We start from the raw sequence: 14,269 nt of genomic DNA, 5'->3' as shown, positions 1-14,269 counted from the left end.
AATACATTATTGTGCTGGGCTTCATTTTTTAAGGTTTTAGTTATACTTTTCTAACCCCACCGCTAATCCCGTTTGCACAGAGGACGCTCAAGAATGGAGGAAAGGGGAAATCTGTATCGACGGGCCGTAGTTGGGGAACTTCCATTGTATTTGGGACCAGCCGTTTTCTGCCTCAGCAGGTGAAGGCTGCCGTTACAACGCGGTCCCTCCTCCCTGTACCKTACTGCGACACTTAATGTGGAACACATAAAGCAAATGCAATTCAAGCTTTAGGTTTTGAGCCACCTCATGATTTACGTGCTCGTGATTTGCCCGCTTGCAGCACAGTGCTATACTGACATTACCTCCGACGGCGCCAGGAACGTGCCGTGAAGAAGTCAGTAGTGTTTAGTGACCTGCAGTAGCTTCGTCTTTAGGATGAAGCTTGTGATTTTGCTCGTCTCAAGGCGTTTGGAGACGAACTTGAAGCTGGGCTCCCGGGTGTCCAGGGCACAGGAGAGCCGCAGCTCAGCAGTGCTGAGGACAGCCGCACGGCCGCGATGCGCGGAGGCAGGTCTGGACTATGGACTCAAGGTGCGCCAAGTAGGAGTGGAGCCTGCTTTAATTCCCAGCTCTTTCAAGAGGAGCCTAAATACCTTTCAAATCCAGGTGGGAAATGCTGTAAATCAGAACAAAGCCTTGAGTCCCAGTGGTCCTACCAACAGGGAGATTTGTAGCTCTTAGGTTTTCATCTCCAGGCTGGAAAACAGACACCCCCATGTAGGGGCTCAGAGAGACTTCTGCTGTGTGTTGAGGATGTAGAGGAGGAGGGAGAGGAGATGGGCCGAAGTAAATCAGGATGGCTTGGTCAGCTGAGAAGAGCAATTGCTTCTGCTCACCAGAAAACCATAGCCTGGGTCAGGATGAACATCCAGCGTCCCAACGTGGTGATGCAGCGTAAGGGCTGGCTTTCCTCCTCTGCCTGTTTGCTAGGCAAGACGAGAGCCCTGCGAGGCGTGAGATGAACTGCATGTCCAAACAGAGCTAGCCTGTGGCCTGGAATATGCTCCTATTAAATGAGTAGGAATAAAATCTCCCATTATATAACTCTGAAATTACTCGGGCTTTGCACAGACAAGGCAGGCGCACAGTTTGGTCTTGCTGTCGCTCCCACCTGATGGGTTGATATGCTGAATAAGAGGAAGACATTTCCCACCAGTTTAACAATGCATCAGAGWGTCAAGTGAAAACTGAGTTTTAAGGGAGCCTTTGGCTTGCTGACGCGAGGAGAACCCATGCCACTGACTGCTGTAAAGCTGTTTTTGCAGGGCCCGGAAGAGAGGTATCTTGATATCAGAAAGATTTTTTTCCCCTGCTGGGATAATTACAGCACCTCTCCCACGGCATAAGTTGCTATATTATATTGTGAGCCGCACGCTACGGTACGTGTCCATCTGACCTGTAGGACATTTTCAGTTAAAAGTTCGCTAAGAAGGTGCAAAGCCCCAAAGAGAAGGACATTTGAAGGTCAGCAGTGATTGGTGATCCCAAAGCTAAGCTGACAGAAGCATTCCTATTTCACCATATTTGCAAGAGAAATTATTTTTTCTGGCATTGCTGCCTGACGGAGGTGGAAGATCGATTCCTAAATTATTTTCTTCTCACRTTCCCAAACAACATAACTATTATAAAGTGCAGACCTGGCCTTTGAGTCACAGTGTCTTTCATTGCTGCTTCTGGAACAGTGTGCATCTTAAATACCGCCTGTTATTTAGGCTTATAGCTAAAGCTGTGGTGGATCCTTAACTTCAAGGACAGCAATGAGGCTTTTGCAGCAGACACTTCAGGCACCGAAAGGAAGCTCTTATAGTCACTGACATTCAGCTGAACTTGTGTGTTGTTTCGTTTGTTAGATTAAAGCTCTAAAAAAGAGTGTGTGTGTGTGTGTGTGTGTGTGTGTGTAAGGGAAGGGGGTGGTTTCAAGAAGAGATGGTAGTTTACAGTACGCACATGAACTTCTGCAAGCATGCCGCAGAAAAGCCAGCAGGTTGGCAACAAGGACCAAAAAAACCCACTTTTGAGCAAACAGAATAAAAAACAGTTTCCCTTTTCACTTATTTAGGTTTTACTAGCATGATATCTTGAAAACAAAGAACATCTCCCTCATATGGAATTTTGCACAATTCAGAGGTGTAACATGTATATGCATAAGTTAAATTCTCCTTCTGCCCCTCTTAATCCAGGAGAATAACAGTACTTTCAAATGAGTACGATAAACTAGGAGTGCTGACTGTGCTGTATATTTAAATGAAGCATTATAAATTGTTTATTAATGGATTAGGTGAATTTGTTGAGGGTAGCTCTGAGATGGCTGTTGAACATGACAGTTCAAGAAGTCTCTGAAACGTTGCTTGGTAGCAGCCGGGAGCGGATGGCAAGAAATGTAGACATGGTCTATTTACACTAGCTATCTCCCTTCCTCGTATGGCTTCCTTTAGGATCCACTGCTGGGCGCTGTTAGAGACAGTACTCCCTGCTACATTTTTTGGTCTTGCACAGTTCAGCTATTCTTAGGAAAATTTATGAGTCATTAAGAGCTTTCAGAAATGTTTATTTGTCAGGCCACAGATACTTAAAATTACTTTTGAAGCCAGACAACGCACTTAGGGGAATTCTTTCTGCTGCAGAAATCACTAGGTGAAATTCCATGGCGAGAGGTCAGCAGGACTGGCCAGTCCTTCCAGCCTTGACCTCTCTGCATCAGACGCCTGCTCAGGAACTGGCACCAGCTCAGGTTTGAAATGATCTCATTTCCAGAGGTCAATACAAGAGGTGAAAACAACAACAACAAAATTTGGTTCCCTATGGTCTTTCAAGGCCTGAAACATTTAGCTTTTCTTACCTCTGTTTTTTAAGACAAGGACTGGATCCTCCTATTTGCCTGTAATCCRTGGGGAGGAGAAGAGAACAGGGCAGGGGCAGGAGGAGTGGGGAAATTAGAGGTGTGGAAGCTCAGAGTGAGATCTCAAACTTTTTAGTAGACTAGGGATGTTCGTAGCTGTCTTTCTCAATACAAGTAATCATAACAACAGTAATCTGATACGGCTTGTGTCATGCAGAAATTGCATATTCTTTGCCTGTATGAAACCCATGACTCCCAATTATCTTTCAAAGAGGAAGCAGTTCAGATGCTAAAGAAAGGATTCCCTGGAGAAATAGGTTTCCCTCCRACGGTGGTATTAATTCCTGTGGGAGACATTGCCCCTGCCTGCTCTGCAATGTGGTGTTTGTGGKTTTTCTCTGCAGCTCCAAAGACAGAACAGACAGGAAGGCAGGATGAGAGACTCCCACCCTGTGTTTCTTCAGCTGGGGGGAGACAAAGCAGGAAGGATCAGGCTGGGATTCAGGCTCTGTAGCAGCTGTAGCTATTCGGGTAATTTTCAAAATCTGCAGTGATGGGTCCAGGGGCATGATGTGATCAAGTTGTTTTAGAAACACAGTATAAAATCACTATTGTTCTGTAGTATGTTACAGTGGTGCCAACATCCATTTTTGTAGGCTCCCTGCAAACTACTCCTCTTTCCTGTGCTCACAAGATCTGCCTTTTATGGTCTACAAATGCTCAAATCTTGCCACATCACCACTCATTTGTCATGGTTATGATCTTCTGTGTTCRCTTTTTGGTTGGTGGTGTGAACGGGGTGAAATGTTTCTGCAAGTTTCTGGGTGCTACAAGAATACAAATAGCAACATAGCAAAGTAGGTCTATWTGGGAATATTTTACAGACTGTGCARTCATAACACCTAGAAACACCCATGTGCCATGCTTTAGTCTGCAACACAGTTCTCTACAATGTTTCCCTAGCTATGTGCCTCCTTTCACACTCCAAACAAGCATTTCTGCTTCCCTACATGCACCAGCTGGACACAGGGAGGAAAAAAGTTGGAGGGTAGATGTGACCCCCAAGGCTGGAAGAAGGAGAAGACGAACCTGCCAGGAACCAACCTCACGCTCACTCAAAGAAGTGAAAGCTCAGTTCTGTTCTGAGCTGTGCACATCCAGTGATCCCCAAATCGGTATGGAAAATGCATATTTTTTGTATGGTGCATGGATCACTTTTGTAAYGTTCAAATCAAAACGTGAGCTTGCCTGTCAAATCAATTTGTTACAGCTGTATTGCCTAAAAGAAATTGCTATGGCTTTGCAAGCATAAACAATAAGTGATATCGCTTATATGTAATCAACACTGATACAGCCATAACTGGAATCCAGATATTTGTTTATAGATCCCAAATCTACTTAAAGAAAGGGAAATTCATACTTCATTTTAGATCTTGTAAAACACAATTATCATTTTCCCATCAAATCTGCTGTCATTGCTCTTTTTTCTGTTCCTATTAGTCATTCCCATCTCTAAAGTGCTGCTTATCTGAGTATTAGGATGTGATTGCATTTCATATGTTTTTGCGCTAAAAAGAGGGAAGAAGAAAAATACTGCACAATAAATAGATTTAGCTGGCAGGGGGCTTGTGTCAGAAATTACTGCTGCAAGACAAAGGGTAGGTCTACACGGCGGTTTGGTGAGACACCGAGCAAATTAGCCTGCACCGAGCCCCGGTAGCGACAGGTTGCCCAAACTAGAGGCAGCGGCCCAGGCCGGAGCCCTTGCTGCGAGCAGGTCYGTGCCCGGCCTGGTAACAAGACGTGCCGGCGAAGCCATTGCAGGGACAGTAACCCAGTGTGAGAGCTGCCAAGTGTGTGTGTGCATGGCCCTGAGCCTACGTGTGATGAAGAGTCAATGCAGTTCCCCTTGTGCGTGTGCTTTACAAATTAAAGCGAGCACTTACGGAGGAGTGACATTCAGTCRTTCTCTGCCTTAGCTTTGGCTTTCTGGATTTGTAGCCGTATGGGATTTGTCAGTCCGGTCCAAGCGATGGTTCGTGTAATTCCTGCTGACCCATCACGACGGGTGCTTCTGTGCTTTAGCAGTGGTTAGTGCCTGACGGTGCTGAGACGACTTGCGYGTAACACCCTGCTGAACGGAGCCAGGCTGCACCGAGAGAAGCATTTCCTCCCCACTCCTGCGGTTTCATCCTTCACTGATGAAATATGATCCCTTAGCTTAGCAGGGCTCCTATGGATAAAAACGCTACATGTTATAAACCTCTTTAAAAGCCAAGCAAGGGCATTTGATGCTATGATATTTTGGAGCTATGATTTCAGCCGACTGCCTGCAGCCTGCTCACAGAAGCATCAGTTCTCTTTGACTACATTCCCCCTTTGATCCAGTTATAGCCCCCTTCTTGGACTAGTTGATGTTTGTTAACCTCATCTGCATCTTGCATTTTTATAATTGTGCTCTCATGTCTCTAAATGTGGATGTATCCAGCCAGAGGTGAAAGGGATTATGAAATCTATTCTAGGTAGGTATGTCTGTCTATGGAGATGCTACCAGCAGATGGTGCAAGCATGTGCCATTTTACTCTCTTCTGCAGGTTTTGGTTCCTCCTGTTGCTACTTCCTGAAACGAGTTACAGCTCTGTGAGATGTTATTCCAACCCACTAACAGAAGCAGGGAGAAATTTTATTTTATTTTATTTTAATTTTGGCTTGCAATGTAGCACCTGGCTTCTCATTTGAATTCCAACCCATTTTGGGAAACTACCCTTCCTCTGCTACCAGTGAAGCTGTGGAGCCACACGTTATATTAAACTGAGCAGCAGACTGTGAGTTGTGAAAGAAAATATGCATAGACAGACAAAAGATGGGGGGAAAAAACTAAAAATCAGTCCACTCACAGAACATGACTATTTTCTGCAATATAGAACTTAGCTTTCAAAGACATTTAAGGAGAAATGTTCTGTTTCAGATCCAGTGGCAGAACCATCTTGTATTTGGCAGATTTTCAGTGTACAGAACCATGAATGTTTATATTTTTATGATCTAATCTGCTTTATCTACATGTTAAGGGTGTAATTATTGGTATTTTCTCATGTATAATGGGTGCATGTGTAACTTCAAGAAGTTCACAGATCATATCTAACTGTGTTTTCTTCTAAGTTAAGAGAGAGATAAATTAGCACTAAGGCCTGCCTTACTATACTGCACTGCCTGTGGTATCAGGAACTACAGATCTCAGTCTCAAAACCTATAAACTCTCCAGCCTGGAGAGGCACTGAAAAGCTCACATTTTGTGGCTCAGGCCTCCAGCTGAAGGTTGCCTTTTGGAAGCTGAAACAAAAAGGAGACCATTGCAGTCTTTACAGCAGAATTTACAGAACTATGGCAATTTATTCCAATTTATTCATTAGTCATTTCCTGTTTTTTCCTAAAGTCTGTATATTTAAGGATGTCTAATCCAAAGCTTTTGGGACAACAACCGGCCCTGCTCAGGTCATTTTAGCTGGGCTTTACATGGGAGAGGCTGGGGCTGCTGTAGCTCTCCTGGCTTCCCCGGCAAGCAGAGCTGCAGCAAGCCCTGCCAGAGGCCATGTCCACTGAGTTACTCCGTGAAGTTGCTCTGTGCTCCATGTTAGCACGATCCGGGGGAGAAGACCCTAACGCCTGATATGAGCCGGGAGCTGTGCCTGACAAGGCACCTCTCAGAAAGGAGAGTGACCAAACTGAGGTAACAGTATCGGAGTTAAATGATGGGTTACAAAATGATTTGAGATCCTACAGCTAGGAAAGTGGATGTGAGAATATAGCTTTGGGACAGCTTTAGGAACTTACAGTAGGAACAGCTTTAGGGCTTGTGAAGGTCCTGGGTTGCTCGCTGGGGGAAGAGTCAGATTTCCTTTCCACTGCAGCAAAGTGAATCACCTGAATTTCCTTCCATGGGTCAGTCTGGTTGTGAAAGGGGACAGAGCTTGGACGACCTGTGGATCACCAAAAAATAAGAATCCTAAATATTCATTGATATTGCTTCTACCTAAAATCAGTCCTGTGCTGATGTTTTATGGTCAATATTCTCATTTCTGTGAATGGTTTATYCTATTTCCTGCYATAGGGTGTTTGACCAAGAACCATGTTCYGCAAGAACTAAATTGGTTTTGCTAGCGTGAACACTGGAGAGCCGAGCGCACGTTCCTGATGCTCCTGCYCCGAGGTCCCTAGCTGATCCCTAGGCCTGGGTTGGGGAGGGTAGCGAAAGCGCATACTGTCTGCAGACAACTCTCACGTTCACAACATTCACGGGATAATTCTGACAATACAGGAACCCTGACAGATTTACAGGCCTATTGCTGATATAGCTCCAGGGTTGAACGTTGCTATAATTCAGGTAACTCAGCAACAACTAGAGGCTGTGGAGCTTTTTTCCTGTAGGGGATGATGCTTTGTAATGGCAACTTCCTCCAAGAGTCCAAAAATCCCACCTCCTGGGAATCTGTTCTTTTCGGGCATTTCATGTGGTTATTTTTGACTATGTCTGTGGAGATTTCTAGTTTCCTAATATAACTATTTTTAAAAATATACGGTGCAAAGTCTATGGTAATAGGCATATTTTAATCTTGCATGCTTGGGAGTCTCAGAATTGTACGCACGCAATTACTGCCTCTTGCACTCCCTCCCTCCTTGACCTGTATTTGAAAAACTGCTCTTTACTGTAAGGAGCCCATTCTTTGGAGGCTTCTAGACAACAGTTCCTTTATTGAGCTTGCTAAGCCTCAATAAATATTTAATTAGGCGTTGTTCTATTTTTGGAGTGATAYAGAAAAAAACACATTTTCTTATATTTAAACAGAACATCTTCCTGCTGGAAAAATTTCTCTGCAGTAATTAGTGACAGTGAGCCATATTTCAAGAGGGTGCATAAGAATTTGTGAGAGGGTGAAGGGCTGGTAGAGAAGAGGTTTCACCTAGGCTCAGTGTCCTCTCCTGTAGTTCTTAAGGTGGTGAAGGGAGGCTGTCAAAGGGTCATTTTGGAGATGGAGCTGCGAAGGTGCCTTTGAGGCACACCAGCACCACATTGGGTTGGTGGGTGCAGCTGCTTCCCAKTGAGGGGAGCTTCCACTTCTCCTGTCTTTGTAGTCTAAAAATAACTTGTGGCTTCAGTTGCATTTTTTAATGCTGATTCATGAATCAGCTAACCAAGATGTTCTGGGCATCCCAAATGTTGGTGTTGCCTGAAGAAGTTAGCGTGCCATAAATGCTGGGTTACAATGATTACCTGGACTTTTTATATGGTGGTCTTCTTTATTTGATGGACCTTAGCTACTTAAGAGACACCAAGAAAAAACAGGGCTAAGGCAAACTGGTCAGAGAGGTCCAAAACTTTACRTTATGATAAAGAATGTACAGTAGTCTGTGTTACATTTGGGAAAAAATTCATATATTTTGTTAAAACTATCTATATCTCAGGGAGATGCTTAAGCTGTAATTATAGTTGGTGTATGCATGTATATTTATGTAAGAAAGCAAAGGCAGAGGTCTGACTGCCCTGCTAAATTTTAAAGAACAACCAGTTGACAGGATCGAAGCCGAGATTTCATCTAATCCATTAATGATACAGGTTTCTCAGGAGGCTTTGTTAAAATTAGCCAATTTTTAAGTTTCATTTCATGTTCCAAACATTACCATATGTCATTTGACTTGAAATCACCTCCAAAAAACGCACACCAAATACCAAGAATGAATCCTGSTTTCCTACTGTAGTTCTTATTCTTCAAAAATGAAGACAGTTCTAGTCTTACTGCCATCTGCATGAGGAAGTCAGGCYGATTACCCGGTGTGGATAGCCCATCTGTGCTGTGTCCGTGACTCCRCGTCCTGTGGCTTCCCACCCAAACCACTTCTTCTTTACTTCATCTCTCTTCATCTTGCTCATTTCTCCTCAAGAACCATCTGAAGTATTTCCACTGTCCTTGCTCACAGTAAAAAAAAAAATAGGACAAGACAAAAGGACCAAATTCTAAAATGCTATAACTGCACTGACCTCAAAATCACCATTTGATGGTACAGAATTAAAATTCAATACACTGAAATCAAMAGTAATTGATGCTTTAATGAATATAAAATTTAGTTTAAAAAAMCCATGCTCTGTACACTGTTCACATTTTTCCACACAGAAGATAGAATGGAAATCTAAAGATAATACAACCAGAATGCCTCTTATAATTATATTAAATTCATCTTAGGAGCCAGAGAGGACTACCTTATGAGTAAAAAAAAAAAAAAAAAAAGGTATGGTTTGGTCAAAATAATGATGATAAGGAATTAGATAACAATTTGTATGTGAAGGGAGAGGTATTATTTAGGGCAGGATAAGGGTTATAAATAATCAGACGAAATTACCAGTAGAAAATTTAAGATGCATTCAGGAAAAAGACCTGACATTGAGATCTATTAGGCTGCAGAACAGTCTTATCAAAGGCTGACACAGAAGCCTCTTTGCATGACAGCGTTTAAAATTAGACAACACGCTGGGGAATAAAGCGTAGGTGAAGTTTGTTCTAAAAGCCTGCTGACTAAATATCCCGAGAGGTACTTCACTGTCTTGTGCTCAGTTGATGTATGGATTGTGTGGCAGATGAATTCGTTGATTAAAATAATCATTACTCCAATTAAAACTGAATTGGCTCGTTCAGCAGCCAAATAAAACATAAAACACAAGACAAAGCCCCAGAACTACCATGCAAACACCTGTGTACGCTTCCAGTCTATGCAAAAACACTCTGTGCTTCCCCGTCTCACCCAGTGCCTGCACCTGAAAGTAAAGCCACAAGCTTGTAAATGTTGACAAGCTTAACTTTAAGCCCCAAACCAGGCCTTTTGAAGTCACAGATCCTATTCATATGCACAARTATAACTAAAGCTTAATACTTGTATGTGTGGAATTAGACTCGCAGTTTATAAAATTTTTGGAGATAAATAGACTTTTATCATGTTTGTCCAGCCACTAGCAAAGCAGGTACTTGACTGGGTAGACTTTTCTTCAAATGCAATACAAATAAATAACAAATTTGCTTAATCGTGCCATTTGACTTCTCTATCCTAAAACTCAAAGCTAGCAGCTCTGCGYCTAGGTTTATTAACTAATGTTTTCATTAGYTCACGTGACYGCCACAAAGCAGTCATTCATGTGAATTGTCATAGCTTCCGAAGCTCTGATCAAAGCCCAATTTGCTACTSACTAATTCASCAYGAGTAAAAAGTTGCACTTCAGGTTAATAGCTTCTGGTTTTCTAGTACAATATGTTTCCCTGTGATGTGTCACATCCTCTGATGTTGCTCTGAAATCTGAAAACAATGTGTGAAAACAACAGAGAAACTGTTTTCAAAGGAAATGTTATAAATCTACTGTAGCCAGCTAGACTGGCATCAAGCAGGTTCTTTAGCCTGTACGGCAGCAAATTGTTCTGCRTGCAAAGGGCTCGATGAAGCCCCCTGTCCTGCGGCTCAGTGGTGCTGGGCACACAGCGTGCACRACTGCTTGGTAAAATTTGGCCCAGTGCAGATAACCCATGCACTAGGCAAATTCTGAGATTTAGGTGAAGTGTGGACTTTCTTCTGGCCACAGCATAGGATACAATTACTCATGCTGCTTGGATTCAATTAACTGTCCATTGGCCACCTAAAAAATAGGTGTGTGGTTTAAGCTGTTAAGTGTCTAGGTTTCCTCCAAATCAATAGAGGGAGAGCGATATCTTCAAAAGGTGAGTTGGCCCTGCCTATCTTCAACAGTCATTATAGGGTAAGACGACTTCCCCCTTGGACCTAGATCTTGGGGATTAAGTTTAAGAGATGGTATCGACCRGCTGGCATTCTCAAGGTCACACTATTATCTTTTTGCATGGAGTGTGTGCAGACAATGCATAACTGCCTCAAACACTGGCCTTTCATTACTTTTTTTCCGAGGTGGGTAGGGGTTTTAGGCAAAAGAATTCTAGCTTTTCCCTAAGACACTTTACCACATATACGGTGTGTAAGGAAGCACTGTTGTATCAAACACAAGCCTACCTGGAGCAACTGGACTCCTGCCTTTGCCTTTCATTTCAGTTTGTTACTGCTTCAAGGTCCAAACATTTACAGATTTCATCTTGTCTCAGTGACACCATCCTGTTGCTACCGCAGGCTCAATTACCCAGCTCCTTCCGGCTCTCGGTGAAGGGATTCCTCAGTTGGCCCCTCAGATTGGCAGCATAAAGCAGATTTAATGAAACACATTATTAAGCAACAAAGCAGTTATGTGGCTTTTGAGCACCACCCACCTGGATAAGACTTAATTACACTTGTTGTCTCATACAAAAGTAGCTCTGTAGAGTTGAGCGTTTGTGTATTTTAACTGCTGTGAACTTACAGCTGAGTTTACAAAGTGGAGTTAAATGCACATGTGTCTGTATTGTACTGCAGAATTTAGGTCAGGAAGCAGTAGGGTCTAATACCTGATCTTGCTCTGTGCACCCACATCACAAGACACATGGTACACAGAGCTTTTCGGTATGCGGCTATACCTCTGTAAAAGCAGCTCATGCTCCAAACCCTACGAGTCCTACTTGCCCTTTCAGCGCAGAACAAGCCCTGCAGGAAACCAGCTTCTCACCGCAACAGAAACCCTGCGGTATCTGCACAACGATGCCATGCAGGCTGGCACGCTAAGCGAGCTGTCAGGCATTCAGATGCACACTAAATCCAATGACTTTCAATGGCAGCTCTGTCTCTAACCAAATTTGGAGCTCTGTAAATCCCACTAGGCAAGTATATAAATCCTTAGGTTAAGATATAGTTGAGGATCTGAACCGTGCCTCCTTATGTGGTGGGCCTGTGTGTGTGCAGGTATACAAGYATATTTTGCCCGGTAGGGAAAAGCAAAATATGTGTACCAAGAATGTATATGACTGTCAGTGTGTATAGCAATTTCTGTCATAATTCAAATGTGTGTTTAGGGATATTGATCTACAGTAATAATTAATTCTTGCAGCAATTTAAAAAAATCCAGAAAGGTTGCAGAGAACTTTCCAAAATAAAAATTGCTTTAAAAACCCTATCCAGACTAAGAGCGAGGCTTCCAATTTTCTTGTATCACTAACAGGTTTTACTCAACAAATGTCAAAGTTATACATTGTTGCATCACCAGTGTGTAGCTTTTGCAAACAAAGAACAAGCACATAAATCTTGAGGGAACTCCTTGAAGAGAGGGGTGTAAAATACGCTGGAACGCGGACAGGAGTCAGCCACTTGCTGGAGTTTGGCCTGGAGTCCTTCCAGCTCTAAAAGTGCTCAAATTTGGTGGTAACACTACCCAAGGTGAAGGGATGCCTAGGATTTGGCATGGGTTAAATTTGGTTATGAAACCAATCCTATTAAAATAAATTACTGAATAACTTAGAAAGTGCTACAGAAGTTTTCCAATGGAGTCACAGATGTACTTGCAACAAACAACTGTGTCTTGGCTTAACAGGCTTTTTTTTTTATATATATAACTGTTAGACCAATGCCTAAAAATTGTGACTACCGTACAGACTCCTTAGTTCTCAAGATAAAAAATGAATCTTTAAAAGACTTCTGACGCTTTGGCGCAATATTAAATTATGTAGGATCATAGTATATAGACTTAACATAGCTGATGCATATTTTATAAGAAATATTTATGACAGCAACGTCTCCATCGTGTTTCTCCCATCTCACTTTGTCAGTCCTGTCAGTGGATAGGAGTTGTGAAAAACATAAGACCTTATATGGAGTAAATAAGGAGCAATTTTCAGAGCCAGATGAATTTGTTAAATATGGAGGCCATCTCATAAGTAAAGGCAAGAGCTTATAATTGTGAAGTGAAGCCACGAATGAATTATTGAGGCCTTTTTTCATAAGCAGAATGATTCTCTGTTCCACAGATGTTCACTTTAAAATTGACATTAGATTTAAAATATTTTATTCTTTTTATTACAAGGGGAAAGTGCATGTCTCTTCAGGCTATGCAGAACCGTTTCTGTTCATAAAGAACATGTACTAATGGAGTTAAGAGGCCTACCTAAAATTTACTTTGCTACATTTCCAAAGGTAAAGAGAGATATTTCACAACCATTAGGCTGGGGGGAAAAAAACCCTCTTAGCTCTTTTTGTAAAACACTCTGCTGAATCCACAGCTGCAACATGTATTATTGGTGTAATATACGTATTTACTCCAACCACCACCACAATCAGTCACTCAGACCTTGTTTAGAGCCAAAGGTTTGGCAGATTTCTGGTACCGCTCTATGAGCAAACTGCCTCTCTAGGGGTTTACAGCAGAGAACAGGCTGATCTCTACTGTTTTCCCCAGAACTGCCAAAACACGCTTTTGCCGGTATGTGGTGCCTACACGCGGGTTTGCGCAGCCTTGACGAAGGCTATGACTGACTGGATTCTTCACAGCCACGCGACCTGAACATCTTAGCACTGCTCTCACAGGAATTTAGACATTAATCCTTGGTTTATGAGTGAAAAAAGGCAGAAAGCTAGTGATGCAGTTAGCCTATGTATTTAGAAAATGAACTCCCTCCCCACCAGCCCAGCCCGGCCCGAACCGGCCCGAACCGGCCGCCGCCGGCTGCGCGCGGGCGCCCCCCAGCGGCAGCTCCTCCCCCCGGGCGCGGCCGGCCAACGGCGCTGACGTCACGGCGCGCGCGGCCCTCCCCCCGGCGGCGGGAAGCCCCAGGGGCGGGGCTGCCAGGCACGGGGTTTCCCCAGCCGCGCCGCGGAGGCGCGCGCCCCGCGCCCCGCCCCCTTCCCCGCGCGGCCGTTACCTCGGGCCCGTTTGAACGGCGCGAGAGGGACGTTCAACCCCGGCCAGGCCGGCATTGGCCGCGCGCTGCTCGCTCTGATTGGCAGAGGCGAGAGGGGGCGGGGTCAGGGCGGGACCAACCCACTCCCCGCCGGGAGGGGGGGTCGCTCCGTGGGATGGTCTAGCCCAGCCTCCTCTCGCCCCGCCCCGCTCCCTTTCCACCTCGCAAGCCCGGGCCTTTTGGCCAGGCCGTTACCAGCGCCCGCGCGCGCCCAGCTAGGACCCCGCGGGCTGCCCGCCGCGCTGCCTGACTGCGGGCACGGCGGCGCGGCGCTGGCGCTGCCGGCGCGGCCCGCGCGGAGGTCTGGCCCGGCTGCCGCACGCCACTGGGGCGCGGGCCGCTCGCGGCCGCCATGGCCCTTCGGTCCTCGCGGGTGCCGGCGGCGGCTTCCGCTCCGGCGTTTGCGCGAGGCGGTTGCAAGCGCCTGGGCGCGAGGAGGGGTGAGGGCGCGGGTCCTGGCGCCGCGGAAAACGCGCCAAGTTTCCCGTTGTGGGGAGCGCGGCGCCGGGGCGCCCCGCAGTCTCCA

The 14,269-nt window shown here is 44.8% G+C and overlaps 2 protein-coding genes across 7 annotated transcripts in view; one reads left to right on the top strand and one right to left on the bottom strand.

Annotated features, from left to right (window-relative positions):
* KANK4 (KN motif and ankyrin repeat domains 4) overlaps positions 1-13,882 on the bottom strand; it is a 45,663-nt gene extending 31,781 nt beyond the window's left edge. The window contains exons 1-5 of one of the 6 annotated variants that reach the window (XM_026074512.1): positions 13,705-13,882; positions 10,940-11,190; positions 8,706-8,843; positions 6,713-6,858; positions 4,828-5,114 (exon numbers count right to left, since the gene is read on the bottom strand). The gene's annotated coding sequence lies outside the window, so the exon portion shown is untranslated. Of the gene's footprint in view, positions 1-4,827; positions 5,115-6,712; positions 6,859-8,705; positions 8,848-9,611; positions 10,220-10,939; positions 13,420-13,704 lie in introns of those variants that run through there. The other 5 variants (XM_026074513.1, XM_026074511.1, XM_026074510.1 and 2 more) reach the window with 5 other exon arrangements.
* Positions 13,883-14,110: 228 nt separating this feature from the next.
* The window catches only part of USP1 (ubiquitin specific peptidase 1), a 14,581-nt gene continuing 14,422 nt past the window's right edge, over positions 14,111-14,269 (top strand). The window contains exon 1 of the mRNA XM_026074509.1: positions 14,111-14,183. The gene's annotated coding sequence lies outside the window, so the exon portion shown is untranslated. The remainder of the gene's footprint in view (positions 14,184-14,269) is intronic.

Source organism: Apteryx rowi, unplaced genomic scaffold (genome assembly GCF_003343035.1).
Source record: "Apteryx rowi isolate R43461 unplaced genomic scaffold, aptRow1 scaffold_39, whole genome shotgun sequence".
NCBI classification, from domain to species: Eukaryota; Metazoa; Chordata; class Aves; order Apterygiformes; family Apterygidae; genus Apteryx; species Apteryx rowi.
This window is presented reverse-complemented; position numbering and strand designations above follow the sequence as displayed.